Source organism: Haliotis cracherodii, unplaced genomic scaffold (genome assembly GCF_022045235.1).
Source record: "Haliotis cracherodii isolate W230 unplaced genomic scaffold, xgHalCrac1.p SCAF_15, whole genome shotgun sequence".
Taxonomy (NCBI): domain Eukaryota; kingdom Metazoa; phylum Mollusca; class Gastropoda; order Lepetellida; family Haliotidae; genus Haliotis; species Haliotis cracherodii.
Window position 1 is genome coordinate 33888381 of NW_027266270.1, and position 16159 is coordinate 33904539.

Consider the following 16159-nt stretch of genomic DNA (forward strand, 5'->3'; position numbering starts at 1 on the left):
AGAGAAAGCAAAAGCAGAACTATGATCAGCGAACAAGAGGAGCAGCTGTCCATGTTGGGGATAGAGTACTGGTAAAAGCCCTTGCCTTCGAAGGTAAACATAAGCTTGCAGACCGGTGGGAGGATGATGCATACATTGTCAAAGGACACCCAAATCCCACTATACCCGTGTTTGTAGTGGAGCCAGAGAATGGAGAGGGTCGAATAAGAACTTTGCATCGGAATCATCTCCTCCCTATTGGAAGTGTTGCTACGGAAACTGTAAGACCTAAACCAAAACCAAGGAAGAGAACGAGTATTCAAACTGTGACAGACAAACCAGATGACATACTGGAACATGATGAAGACCATGATGAGGTTATTTTGTCAGTTTCATCTACTCCTCATATTGATTCTGTCTCTTCAGCCAGTGATACATCCACAGGTAACATGGTTGGTGCTGAAGTTCAACTGACGGAAATGAAGCAACAGGATGAAGGTGATTTAATCCATGTTGAAGATCTTGTACAAGATCGAACTGAGGAAGAAACTGAATCAGTGGAAGTTGACTGTATTGGTGATTCTCCATCAGAATCAGAGTCCACATCAGTCACTGAAGATCAAGATGTAATGGATGTTAAGGTCGTTTCGTATCTTGCCAATATCACACATGTCTCCGATGCTGCCAATGGCATTGCAACGGATGGTGCTCATGTCACAGATCTTGCAACTGTCCCGGATGTGGCTGATGTAGACCACATCAGTGATGTTGCAACTGTCATGGACGTCATGCCAGAAAATCTTGAAACAGAGACTAAAAGTAGTCCCGAGACATCTGGAGTGAACAATGCAAGGACTCGAGATCCTGTGCAACCTATTCCCCCAAGTCGGCCCAGACGATCAGACAGAGTTACACGGAAACCTGCATGGCAAACTAGTGGTGAGTTTGTCATGTCACAAACAGGTCGACCACCAGACTGGCTGGAGAAAGCAAGATTTCTAGAACATCTGGCAACCAGTGGAACTTTTGACACCTTGCCTTCTTAGGTATCAGATGTTCTTTTATCCGTCGTCAAAGATAAATGATAGATGACGGGGACGTCATTTATTGATAGGGGGTAGTGTGTAGCAGTGACATTTTGAGGGTATTTTAATGTCATAATTTGGTTTCATTGTATATATCTATTTTACAAGTATTGGATGTAACATGGTGTTTTATATTTTATGGTTTAAAGGTAAAATATGAATAAAAATAATGTATAAGTCATAAAAAGGTTGTTAAAAATATTGATGGTTGGTGGCAGTATTCTAATGTTTGTGGTTTTAAGCAAAATATCAATTAGATTGACATTTGATTTTGTTTATCATTAGTTCCTATGAATTTCATTCATCTGAATGGTTATGACGTCAGAGTTATGTAAAGTATAATGCTGGATCAAGAGTATTGCCTCATTCTGGATCCAGGATGAAAGTTGTGTATCACCTGACCCTAATTCTTAACTTCTCATTGGCTAATTTAAAAAACTAAGATAGTCTTCTTTGCACCAATCTAACCAACTCACAATCACAGCACCGCACAGGCAACAACAAGGTGGCAGTAGGATTCAACAGGTCAGTTAAATACTTAAACACTAAATTATGTTTAGATTTATTATGTCTTTTACATGTTCATTAAGTATGTTGTTTCTTAGAAATAAATGTCATTTTGTATCTTGTTAAAACTGATAAGGTTAAAAAATGTATTTAAGTATCTAAAGTATCTGATGTTTTGTCAACTAAGTCAAACCTTAAGTACATGTGGTTGTGTAGAAAGTTGCAACAAATGTTCTGATAAGAGTTAAAAATAGTTAGTAAACGTCTGCTTTTGTCAGTTGGTTGTGTGTGTATATATATGTAAAAATGGTTTTGTTTGAATTGTGTGAGCGGAGACCCTGAGTGATGGTGAATGCATTGTCACAATGTTGTATGATTGTGTTTATGAATTACAGGCAATCTATGGTCATCGGACGTGAGTCACCACGTTCAATTACATGGCTCATTCCACAAATAGGTAAGGCTCATTAGCATGTTTAAATATATTTTATCTTCATGTACACTTTGTATGTAGCTTTTGATGGTTACTACGTGCTTATTTAAATGTACGTCAGCTTACTTGTGGAATTATGTGTATGTTAGGTATATGTGTAAATATTGTTTTAATTTTGAGTATGTGGGCAAAATGTTGTATTTGGCGGGAAATTTTCTCCCTTGGCGTGATAACATGTGTCATCACTAATGGATTAATTTGTAACAATTTACAATGTATTATGAGATACCATAGTATTAATATATTCTTTATATAAGCTACTTGTGATATGAATGTATAACTGATATAATGTATGGCCGTTTCTATTCTGTTGTAATTGTTTCAGGGCCATTTTCTCCATTTTCTCCCTTTCTCCATTCCGTCATTGCAACGTTTCTTCATCTGAATAAAAACCGATCACAACCCCACAGCGAGTCATATCTTGGCGTCAAACCAGCTGTAACATTTGGAGCCCCCAGTGAGGAGTTATTCAGATAGGATCTGCACCTGATGGTGACCGGAAGTTGATCTGATGTTGACCGGAAGTTGATCTGATCTTGACCGGAAGTTGATCTGATGTTGACCGGATGTTGATCTGATGATGACCGGAAGTTGACTTGTTTACATCATGTGATCTGCCTTGCTGTGAGTTACCTGTCTTTGCCTTGTGATATCTATTTTGCCTGTTTTAATTAGCGTGCTGTGATAATGCTACTTTGCTGAACTCACCATGAACACTGGATCAATAGATTGTTTATACAATCATGTGAACATTTTACAGCATTGAACTTTTAACGTACAGCAGGGATCCAGTGAACATTACAGATTGACATGGTGTATTGGACATTTACTGATTCTGTGATATTTTATATTGTCTGACTTTTATATATATTTACATTGTATCTGAAGACTGTGATATTTGTGTATCTACGGGTTGTGAAACAAAAATGAATTTAGTAGTTGCCCTGATTGACCTCATATTGCCCATGTTTATTTTATAGGTTCGTTTTTTTGCCTTTGTTATGTGTGGTATGCGTATGGTTACATTGTGACATGTGTGATTGAATGATGAATTTGGTCACTGGTGTGTAGTCCCTGTGTTGTGTTAGGTCTTAGTCAGTTATATAGTTACATATAGGTACACTTTAATTACACTTTAATTAGTATATCAAAACAAACTTGGTTTTATATTAACTAAATTACCTAAATAGTACTTAGTCAATTTAATTATTTATCCAATCTCAACTAGGTAATAATACAGTTTAGTTTCAAGGCACCCAATATTACACTTGTTGTTGCCCGTTTACTCTTCTTGTTTAGGCACTCATCCCTCAACTAACCCTTTAGTTGGTACAGTACACCTAAGTTTTAAGTTAACTCCCATGCAGCATTTGTTTTGCGTTGTAGACGGCTTTTAGTGGTGTTTGGATAAGTGTACTGGTACTTAGTTTTGTAGTTGGGCAGTTAGGTCTATAAGACATGGAGGGATTTGCAGGTCTCAAGGAGGAGGATCCAGAACAGAAGAAGCAACCAGGGTCTGATATCATGCCAGCCTTAGAGTCAGATGTAGGCGATCTTAGTCTCACTGGACTTAGCGATACTTTGAAGCAGATGGGTGTAGTACCTGTGGTAGATAGCCCTGAACATTTTCAGGATTGGATGGTTTCCTATTTGCAGTCGGTAGGGAAATTGCCCGGTGGTATTCAGGCTGATTCTGAAGGTACATGGGGTAACAAAGGTTCTGTGGTTACTAAGGCTTTTCAATCAGATGCTAACCCATTAGAGAGTAAAGGTCCTCAGTTTACTCCTGTTACTCAGGCAGACATTAGTAAATCTGTAGTCACTTTAAGTCAGACTCCTAAGTTGTCATCTTTCTTTGGTGAAGCTGGTAAGGGTGAGGCTTCTTATGATTTATGGCGCTATGAGGTAGAGTGTCTCTTGGCTGAGAGTGCTTATCCTAAGCATGTCATATTTGAGGCTGTTAGGCGCTCTCTGAAGGGTAAAGCTGGTAAAGCTGCTTCACTTTTAGGTCCGCAGTCTTCCCTTGATTCCGTGTTAGCTAAACTTACAAGTGTTTATGGCAGCTGTGAGGAAAGTGAATCCCTGATGGCAAGGTTTTATAGTGCCAAACAGATGGCAGAAGAAGATGTTTCTTCTTGGGGTTGCCGACTTGAAGACCTATATGCTAAGGCTAGACAGAGTAGTAAGTCATCACCTAGTGAGACTAACCAAGCCCTCAGGAGTGTTTTCTGGCAAGGTCTTAAACCAAATTTGAAGGATGTATCTGGCCACAAGTACGATGCTATTGAGGACTTTGATAAGTTGCGTGTAGCGATTAGAAGGATTGAATTTGAGTTGAATCAGAGGAAGCCCCTAGAATCTTTAAAGAAGCCAATTCCTTCTAAAATGGCTGCTAAATCTGACAGTGATTACCAGGAATTGAAGGGTATGGTTCAACAATTAACAGCAGAGTTTGGTGCCATTAAAAGGCAATTAGCTGACATTCCCACTCTCACTCCCACGCCATCTCCTTCAGGAGCTAGAGGAGGAGGCAGATCAGATCATGGCTCATTTTCTATTCGTGGCAGATCTAATATGTCTCATTGGAACAATAATGGACGGGGTCAGTTCAGCGCTAGAGGTCATCCTACATATGGTCCTTCACACTTACCTTATCAGGGAGCTGTTCCTCCAGATGGTAGGCAGGGTATTGTCTGTTGGAAATGTGGACAGATAGGTCATTTGTGGCGTGGATGTAGGGTTATCATGGACCACAACTGGACTTTAAACATGCACAGGCCCATGGAGGCAGGCGATTCATGGGCCAATCCACAAGCAAACCAGAGACAACGCCTACCACAACTCCAGAAGGATTGATCGGGAAAGCGAATGAAGCCAGTGTCACAGTGGGAGGTAAAGTATGCAAAGCTTTACTTGATACAGGTTCCACAGTGTCTACTGTTAGTGAATCATTCTACAGGCATCAATTATCTCATCTTCCAATGCATCAACTTGACCGTATTTTGGACATAGAGTGCGCAGATGGTGGAACATTGCCATACCTAGGGTATATTGAGAGTGAGTTGTTAGCCCCAGGCCTTGATTCAATGCCTTGTTTACTATTAGTTGTCACAGACAGTAGATATAACTTGTCAGTGCCAATCTTGTTGGGTACTAATATCTTGTCATCTTTGATGGAGAGATGTAAGGCAACAGTGGGTACTAGATTTCTTCAGAAAGCATCACTTCATACCCCATGGTATTTGACATTTAGGAATATGGTCATTAGTGAGAAGGAGCTAGCGAAGAATGATTGGAGGTTAGGACTGGTCAAGAATGCTGAAGACAGGAACATAGTTATTCCACCAAATTCACAAGTCATTATCCAGGGTTATGTTGACAAGGAAATCAGTTATCCTCAAGCTCTTGGTGCACTACAGTCATGTCAGAGTTCAACTATTCCATCAGACATCGATGTTTCTCCTTCACTTATGTTGTACAAGTATAGGAAGCAGGATCCAATCCAGGTGCACTTGTCAAATGTTACCACTCGTACTGTTGTTATTCCACCCAGAGCTGTACTCTGTGAAATTCAACCAGTATCTGTAGAAGAGTCCAAGCTGAGTCAGTCATACAATACTGAGTCTATTTTGAGCCTTATTGATGTCAATGATAAAGGACTTACCCCCGAAGAACTAGATAAAGGTGTTAAACTTATCTCAAAGTACATTGATGTCTTTTCAAGTGGGGAATTAGATCTTGGTCATTCAACTGCAGTACAACATCGTATCGAGTTAATGGATAAAACTCCTTTTAAACAAAGGCATCGACGTATTCCCCCAGCCATGTTTCAAGAGGTGAAAGATCATCTTAGACAGTTGCTAGCATGTGGAGTTATACGTAGATCACATAGTCCTTGGGCTTCTAACATTGTCCTGTGTAGGAAGAAGAATGGAAAACTTAGAATGTGCGTGGACTTCAGACAACTAAACAATTCCACTATTAAGGACAGTTTTGCTTTACCAAGGATAGAGGAAATTTTAGATTGTCTAGCTGGCAGTAAGTTTTACACTAAGTTGGACATGAAGTCTGGGTATTACCAAGTCGAACTTGCAGAAGAACATAAGGAGCGCACTGCTTTTACAGTTGGCCCTTTAGGTTTCTTTGAGTATAATAGGCTTCCGTTTGGACTTTGCAACAGTCCGGCAACATTTCAGCGTCTCATGCAAGATTGTCTTGGAGATTTGCATTTATCAATCTGTGTGATATACATTGATGATCTTATCATATTTGCTGATAGCTTTGAGGAACACTTAGAACGTCTCACCAAAGTTTTTGACCGCCTGCGCCAATGCAACTTAAAACTGGCTCCAGATAAGTGTGAATTCTTCAAAGAGAAAGTTGCCTATGTTGGACATGTCATTTCCAAGGATGGAGTTGAACCAGATCCTGCAAAAGTAGAAGCAATCAGAAATTGGCCACGACCTACTAACCCTTTTGATGTAAGGAAGTTTTTAGGTTTCGCAGGATACTACAGACGGTTTGTAGAGAATTTCTCTAAGATATTGAAGCCTCTATCCCAGTTAATGCCTAGCCCGAAAGACAAGAAAGGAAAATCTTCAGTGGACTGGATTTGGGGAGATCCTCAGGAAGCAGCATTCCAGGAGTTGAAGGATAGACTTTCATCGCCGCCGGTACTCGGTTACTGTGATTACTCAATCCCCTTTGAACTCCATACCGATGCCAGTCAACGTGGCCTAGGTGCTGTTCTATACCAGAATCAAGGCGGGAAGCAGAGAGTCATTGCCTATGCCAGCCGAGGATTGTCAAAGTCGGAGCAGAACTACTCAGCCCACAAATTGGAGTTTCTTGCATTGAAATGGTCAATCACTGAGAAGTTCCATGATTACCTCTTTGGCAATCAATTCACTGTATATACAGATAACAACCCACTGACATATATTCTGACTACCGCGAAGCTCGACGCAACTGGCCACAGATGGCTAGCTGCCTTGTCAGCTTACAATTTTGATGTCAAATACCGACCTGGAAAATCAAATATTGATGCAGATGTGCTGTCAAGGATTCCAGGAGATCATGCAACAGAGCCTGCAGATAATCAGATTTCCTCAGAATCTGTCAAGGCTATCTGTCAGTCTGTTTCTGCACCCAATTATGTTGAGTGTTTAAGCATGTCCTCAGAGTCGGTAGATGTTGGTGATACAGGTCATGACCTGAAGAGCATGTCTCCAAAGGATTGGAGACATGAACAGTTTTGTGATCCGACACTTGCAGATGTCATCAAATGGGTCAGAACAGGACAAAAGCCAAGAAATGATTACATGCAATCCAGTGAATTTACATCCCTTTCTCGCAGATTTGACAACCTTAAACTCAAGCAAGGTGTGCTATACAGAGTGACTACCATGGATGATGAACTTGCAGAACAGTTGGTACTTCCTTATCATCTCCGTGCCCAAGTTCTCAAGAGTCTTCATGACGATATTGGTCATTTAGGACGGGATGGAACATTGGCCTTGGTAAGAGAGCGATTCTATTGGCCTGGAATGGCAAGTCAAGTTGAGAAATGGGTGAAGGAATGCCAGAGATGTTTACGCCGAAAGTCAACAACAAATACCAGAGCTCCCTTAGTGAATATCGAGACCACATATCCATTGGAGTTAGTTGCTATGGACTTTCTTACCTTGGAACCTTCGAAGGGGAACTATCAGCACATCCTTGTAATTACGGATCACTTCACTAAGTATTCTCAGGCTGTTCCAACAAGAAATATGACTGCCCGTACAACAGCAGAAGCATTTCTTAACCACTTTGTAGTACATTATGGTTTACCAGCCCGAATCCATTCGGACCAAGGTGCAAACTTCGAAAGTCGTCTGATTGAGGAGCTGTGTACAATTACCGGAATGAAGAAGTCGAGGACAACACCGTACCATCCTATGGGTAATGGCCAGACAGAGCGCTTCAACAGAACACTTTTGAATATGCTTGGCACCCTTGAACCTGATCAAAAGAAGGATTGGAAGATGCATGTTTCTCCTCTAGTTCATGCCTACAACTGTACCAAACATGAAACTACGGGTCATTCTCCCTTTTATTTAATGTTTGGACGTCATCCAAGATTGCCGATAGACCTTGCATTTGGAATTGACAGAGACCATGCCAACCAGTCGTTACAATTATACACAAAGTCTCTGCGTGACAGACTAAAGAAATCATATGAATTGGCCTCTAACATCACCAGGAAGTCTAAGAGAAAGCAAAAGCAGAACTATGATCAGCAAACAAGAGGAGCAGCTGTCCATGTTGGGGATAGAGTACTGGTAAAAGCCCTTGCCTTCGAAGGTAAACATAAGCTTGCAGACCGGTGGGAGGATGATGCATACATTGTCAAAGGACACCCAAATCCCACTATACCCGTGTTTGTAGTGGAGCCAGAGAATGGAGAGGGTCGAATAAGAACTTTGCATCGGAATCATCTCCTCCCTATTGGAAGTGTTGCTACGGAAACTGTAAGACCTAAACCAAAACCAAGAAAGAGAACGAGTATTCAAACTGTGACAGACAAACCAGATGACATACTGGAACATGATGAAGACCATGACGAGGTTATTTTGTCAGTTTCATCTACTCCTCATATTGATTCTGTCTCTTCAGCCAGTGATACATCCACAGGTAACATGGTTGGTGCTGAAGTTCAACTGACGGAAATGAAGCAACAGGATGAAGGTGATTTAATCCATGTTGAAGATCTTGTACAAGATCGAACTGAGGAAGAAACTGAATCAGTGGAAGTTGACTGTATTGGTGATTCTCCATCAGAATCAGAGTCCACATCAGTCACTGAAGATCAAGATGTAATGGATGTTAAGGTCGTTTCGGATCTTGCCAATATCACACATGTCTCCGATGCTGCCAATGGCATTGCAACGGATGGTGCTCATGTCACAGATCTTGCAACTGTCCCGGATGTGGCTGATGTAGACCACATCAGTGATGTTGCAACTGTCATGGACGTCATGCCAGAAAATCTTGAAACAGAGACTAAAAGTAGTCCCGAGACATCTGGAGTGAACAATGCAAGGACTCGAGATCCTGTGCAACCTATTCCCCCAAGTCGGCCCAGACGATCAGACAGAGTTACACGGAAACCTGCATGGCAAACTAGTGGTGAGTTTGTCATGTCACAAACAGGTCGACCACCAGACTGGCTGGAGAAAGCAAGATTTCTAGAACATCTGGCAACCAGTGGAACTTTTGACACCTTGCCTTCTAAGGTATCAGATGTTCTTTTATCCGTCGTCAAAGATAAATGATAGATGACGGGGACGTCATTTATTGATAGGGGGGTAGTGTGTAGCAGTGACATTTTGAGGGTATTTTAATGTCATAATTTGGTTTCATTGTATATATCTATTTTACAAGTATTGGATGTAACATGGTGTTTTATATTTTATGGTTTAAAGGTAAAATATGAATAAAAATAATGTATAAGTCATAAAAAGGTTGTTAAAAATATTGATGGTTGGTGGCAGTATTCTAATGTTTGTGGTTTTAAGCAAAATATCAATTAGATTGACATTTGATTTTGTTTATCATTAGTTCCTATGAATTTCATTCATCTGAATGGTTATGACGTCAGAGTTATGTAAAGTATAATGCTGGATCAAGAGTATTGCCTCATTCTGGATCCAGGATGAAAGTTGTGTATCACCTGACCCTAATTCTTAACTTCTCATTGGCTAATTTAAAAAACTAAGATAGTCTTCTTTGCACCAATCTAACCAACTCACAATCACAGCACCGCACAGGCAACAACAAGGTGGCAGTAGGATTCAACAGGTCAGTTAAATACTTAAACACTAAATTATGTTTAGATTTATTATGTCTTTTACATGTTCATTAAGTATGTTGTTTCTTAGAAATAAATGTCATTTTGTATCTTGTTAAAACTGATAAGGTTAAAAAATGTATTTAAGTATCTAAAGTATCTGATGTTTTGTCAACTAAGTCAAACCTTAAGTCCATGTGGTTGTGTAGAAAGTTGCAACAAATGTTCTGATTAGAGTTAAAAATAGTTAGTAAACGTCTGCTTTTGTCAGTTGGTTGTGTGTGTATATATATGTAAAAATGGTTTTGTTTGAATTGTGTGAGCGGAGACCCTGAGTGATGGTGAATGCATTGTCACAATGTTGTATGATTGTGTTTATGAATTACAGGCAATCTATGGTCATCGGACGTGAGTCACCACGTTCAATTACATGGCTCATTCCACAAATAGGTAAGGCTCATTAGCATGTTTAAATATATTTTATCTTCATGTACACTTTGTATGTAGCTTTTGATGGTTACTACGTGCTTATTTAAATGTACGTCAGCTTACTTGTGGAATTATGTGTATGTTAGGTATATGTGTAAATATTGTTTTAATTTTGAGTATGTGGGCAAAATGTTGTATTTGGCGGGAAATTTTCTCCCTTGGCGTGATAACATGTGTCATCACTAATGGATTAATTTGTAACAATTTACAATGTATTATGAGATACCATAGTATTAATATATTCTTTATATAAGCTACTTGTGATATGAATGTATAACTGATATAATGTATGGCCGTTTCTATTCTGTTGTAATTGTTTCAGGGCCATTTTCTCCATTTTCTCCCTTTCTCCATTCCGTCATTGCAACGTTTCTTCATCTGAATAAAAACCGATCACAACCCCACAGCGAGTCATATCTTGGCGTCAAACCAGCTGTAACATTTGGAGCCCCCAGTGAGGAGTTATTCAGATAGGATCTGCACCTGATGGTGACCGGAAGTTGATCTGATGTTGACCGGAAGTTGATCTGATCTTGACCGGAAGTTGATCTGATGTTGACCGGATGTTGATCTGATGATGACCGGAAGTTGACTTGTTTATTCGATCAAGTAAAAATGACTGCGTGACAAGACGAATCAACTATTTATACCCGATAAAAGAAACTGCCGTATTTTAGGAACAGTGCTATAACAAGACATTTGAAATTTCTAACAAGCAGATACATTAGATACAGTGACTAGACTACAGGTACGTAATCCGTATCAATCAAAGGTGTAAAAAAACTGAAAATCATATCTGTCGGAGACCTACCAAATTACCAAGTTTTATCATTACTATATTTATTACAATGTAAATACTTTAGTGATACATTTTTTAGAGGAGAGGGCATACACACAAGTATATTGCTTCCGTGTGTGAATGCAGGTTGTACTTGGTATCTCAGTTCTCAGTTTCATACCGGTTGTATAACTGAATTTGTATATGAAACCATGCATACAGCATGACAATTACTTGCTATTCGTCAGTTTACAACACACATTACACGGTCAAACAATTTTAGGCACCGCTTTTGCGAGTTATTTAGTACTATAATGTTTTATCAAAATCTATTTCAATTTGTTTTCACCATTTTCCCTATTGACAGTCGTTGTTACGTGCGTCACTAGGTAATTAGTACGGATTGACCTTGTTTATTGTTTCTATACTTTGAGGATTTCTGTGGCAAGTGGCGGACGTAATTCAAACTCCTTCCGCACTGACACCGCATCAAATATATTTGTGTACCGATTACATAACTCTAATGGACAGGGTGGGGTGGTAGTTCACCGGACGACACTGTGTATATTGGGCGGCTCCTTTGATATCTCCTCCAAACATACGTTTATTGAATGACTCCATTAAACGATGATACACATCTCGATGAATATATCAAGGCACTAATTCATCTTTCATAAACATTTTTTTTGTCTTTGTGCTTAATATATCCACATATCAACGAACATTTGTAAAACATGTATCCTAAAAAAAAAAAACATTTTCAGGCTAGGTATTTGCCCACAGCAACACCTGCATAACTGTTTATTCACGCGTGGTGTGGTAGATCGTAATTGACCGAGAGCAGGTATTGTAGAATCACCTGTAAATAAGGCCGACACTGTAATTAGATACAACGTACTAATGAGAATTATCATAAGAAGGCTGTTGTTTTTTCTGAACTGTTACCATTTTCATACCAAAAGTGACAATGCAGTTAAAAGTTGCTTTAGTGTCACAATATTCACTCACGTTTTCCTCAATCGCATTGAAACATAATTCCTACTGGTCAGTTCGAAACCGCATGTAATTAAATAATTATTTCGAGATTTCGTTAGAATCTAAGATATTCAGCCAAACGTTATGCAATAAAAGACGAATAGTTTTTTTCATTAAAATACGCGCACGCGTACCTGTATATTGCATACCTAGTGTCACGTAATTGCCCAGTGTGATGTATCAACAGGACATAAAATCGGAAATGAAATAGAAACTAACTAAAATTTAATGTTGTGGAAAATAACTCCAATGAATTGGAGTACACGCACATGAATTAGTATAATAAACTGTCAAAACGTTTTGAGAGGTAAGGCCGGGTTCATTAAAGATCGCTACAATATGTAAAACAGGTGAAATTTGTAGAACTAAAGGAAACATCCAACCAAAAGCCCTTTTTAAATAGTAATGTAATGATATAATATAAAGTATATTTCACATGATACAATATACTTTGCAAACAGTTAGTTGATGCTTGAAAGGGACTGACGAAAACATGGGCGAAATATTTTAATAACGCCGTAAAATAGTTGAATTAAGTAAAAATTAGTTAAATTTTGTGTCATGATACTTTAATAAATACATTTAATGTATTTGCGAAAGAAAAACATGAGTTTTGAGTAAAGAAACATGTTCTCGCCCATGGGCCTGCCCATGGGCCAAACCTTTTTCTCGCCCATGGGCGAAATATTTCAATATCGCTATAAAATCGTTGAATTAAGTTAAAATGAGTTTAATTTTGTGTCTTGATACTTGAATGAATACATTAAATGTATTTGCGAAACAAAAACATGAGTTTTAAGTAAAGGAACATATTCTCGCCCAAAAACATGAGTTTTAAGTAGAGGAAAATGACCCATGGGCCAGACTTGGGCGACATAGTCTTAATATTGAGTTTTTAAACAATTTTTTTTTCATTTTTTCTTCCTTGGTATGTTCCCATGAAAACGGCATGTTTAATTTTGTAAATACCTTTAACCGAGACTGGGCAAAGAGCGTAGAGTTTCTGGACTTTTGGGTTTCCGGAATTAAAATGGGACGTGTTATACGTTAAATGGTGGTACTTGTTGTTACCCTGCCTGACGTTCGGCATGACGGGGATAAAACAAGGACTGGTCGCCTCGGAGTCAGTATACTGTGCCTGAGTGGGATGGTTACAGGCCGGCAAAGCCACATTTCGAAAATAGATAGCCCAAATTGATGTGGCTCTCGCGGCAATGGTTATGGTTGCGTGATTGTATAATGTGGCTCTCGCGGTTATGCAGTCAAAACATGCTTTGTGATTCTAACAGGTTACCGTATATAACAAAACAAGTCTCGTTTTCTCATTTTCTATTCAACAAGCATAACATATTCATCAAAACTTTACATTGATGAATATGAATAGCATATGAATATCATAATGCAGATGAAGGAAGTCGCCCACGTGGTCAGCAAATTCCATCTCACTCAGGTGTGGGTTCAGAAGCTGGATCTTGAGGGACGCAATACGTGCATCAATTGCCTTGTACTTCTTTCTTCGTGAAGGTTCTGATCACTGGTGTGAGAGTCGCATAGGTACTGAAACATGTTGACATAACTTTTGTTCGATTGGACAACAAACAGTAAACTAATGGAAACATATGGCCAAACACCTCAGCATGTAAACAATAAATCTGATCAAACAACTTGGGACAGGCATAAGATGTACCATCACAAAATACAATGTCTGCAGTACACAAATGTTCAATGTTCTTGTCTGTAGTGAAGATGATGATGTCGTCACTAACACGGTGTAGGAACTGGTCGCCTCCCTCAGTCTGGGAGTACCGCGCTTAATAATTTAAATGTGGGACACTCATGTAAAGGTATCGGTAATCGGATTAATTAATTACCCGCTAGAATAGGCGAAATGCACTCAGCTGAAAATGTGGCTTTACCGGCAATAGCCATTTCTGAAATGTGGCTCTCCCGGCTAGACACCAGTGGGATATTCATGTTTAACTGCGGCCTGGTATCTCAGTGGGCTAGCACTAGAAACTAATGACGTAAATACAGTTTCGCCCTCATTCGCCCAGGTTCATACTCCAATGTACTCACACAAAGTGAAAGTCAATTCTTTAGATATAACTATTCTATACCTCGAAAGAATTTCATGTAGTTAGTGTGATTTAATGTTTACACCGTCAGCCATATAAATATAAGCTGTACCGAGGAATAAAATATGTCCTCAAAAGGAAAGGTAACATTTTTTTGTAGTTTGGCTAAAAAATATATTCAAATAATATCATCATTAGATGGGAAAGGTCTGTTAACTACCCCAGTAAGTCAGTCACAGTCGTTGCGGAGTAATACATTTACAGTGCAGAACGTCAACAGGTCCGACGCGATAATTGCGACGGGAGAGATTGGCCGATCATCGAAAGGAATTATGAAGATGTGTCAAATATATTTTGAGATAAATGCATAGATTGCTGAGGACTGACACTGTCAGTCTTGACACGGATCGAGTCGATAGTGTGAATGTGCGTTTCTTCATTTTGTTCACTTGGATGAGTCGTAGTGAGGATATTCATACACGGGTATGCAGTCAAACTCCAATTCCCAAGGAATGTGAAAGTAGTCCGTCAATGATTACGTCATTTCAAGAATGCAATCTCGTTTTATACTTATGAAAGAAATGTGTAGTTCATACGCTTATATATGAGATAGAATCGCGATTTATCGCAAAGAACAATGAAGAGCGAGGCGTCGTTTATTTCACGATAATACATTTTCCTGTTATGACGTCATTTCTGGAGAGTCAGGACAGGCTCGTCAAGGAGCATGTAACAATAACGACCGAGATTCGACTCGATCGACTGATTGTAAAACCCGCACACACTCCTAACATGAAAACCTTCTTTTTAAAGTATTCGAGTCTGAACCCGTTTTTGTCACGTGTCCTTATACATCCTTCGTTAAGACAACACGATGAACACGCGATTGTGTAGTGATGGCGAATTACTGAGAACTAATTTACTTACATGTAATACACCGTTTACTGATTCCCTTATATATCAATGGTCTTATGTATTCTATATCTTATTACTTATGTCTTCTGTAGTTCAAATGTCCTAATTTTTTATGTTCTGTAGACACTGATTTATCTACCATGCAACAACAGCAGCGAAGCAAGCGTAAAAGTAATATGCTAATGATAACATTACATGACATGATAACATTATAGCAATCACGAAACAGTCAATTTAAGGGTTGAATTTGTCATAATTGTCTAGGGTTTTGAGGATGAATTTTCATCTTATAACAGTTTTATAGTTTTTACTCACTAACTAGCGACCAGCGTTTCCGTGATCTTCCGTATCCCTGATGCAGATCGAAATCGCTGTGATCAATTTCAACCCTGGCCCTTAATATTTGCGATATTTGAAAACAGTGCTTATACCACACAATATTCAAGAAAGGCGGAAGTTTTGTGTGAACGTGAATATTCAAACTGGATATGAAATCAAAACTGAAAATGTTTTTTTCATAAATTACAGTGCGACTTTTTATCTCTGTGCGGGCTGGGGGTGGATGGGTCTGGGGGTAATGATTGTAAGAGGGAGAGGAGGGGGTGGGGGTGTTGGAGGAGGACCCGGAAGTCAGGGATTTTTAAAAAGAAGATAATTTTGCCTCAGGTTTTACAACAAAACATAAAGTGTTCACTGGACATGATGGATGTCCTGAAACAAAAATTCGGCTTCTTTCACAGAACAAAAATTTCAGCTTTGTGCCAGTGACCAGTTTTGAAGCTGCAACATGGCTGATTTCGTATCTCCTCGCACTTTCTGATTGTTCACTTGAAAAAAATGTGATCCAACTTCCCAGACATAATCGTAATAGATCATATAAAAGCAAGAATGTCAGCGTGTTAAACAAACTGTGGTCCGTAAAAACACATAAGGTTAGTCTATTTTTTTGTTTCATTTTCGTCGTCTTGAGGA

General features: G+C 39.2%; 1 protein-coding gene across 1 annotated transcript in view; it reads right to left on the bottom strand.

The window, feature by feature from the left end:
* The window catches only part of LOC139462073 (uncharacterized), a 34497-nt gene extending 18913 nt beyond the window's left edge, over positions 1-15584 (bottom strand). Inside the window, exon 1 of the mRNA XM_071243575.1 lies at positions 15503-15584. The gene's annotated coding sequence lies outside the window, so the exon portion shown is untranslated. The remainder of the gene's footprint in view (positions 1-15502) is intronic.
* Positions 15585-16159: the final 575 nt, after the last annotated feature.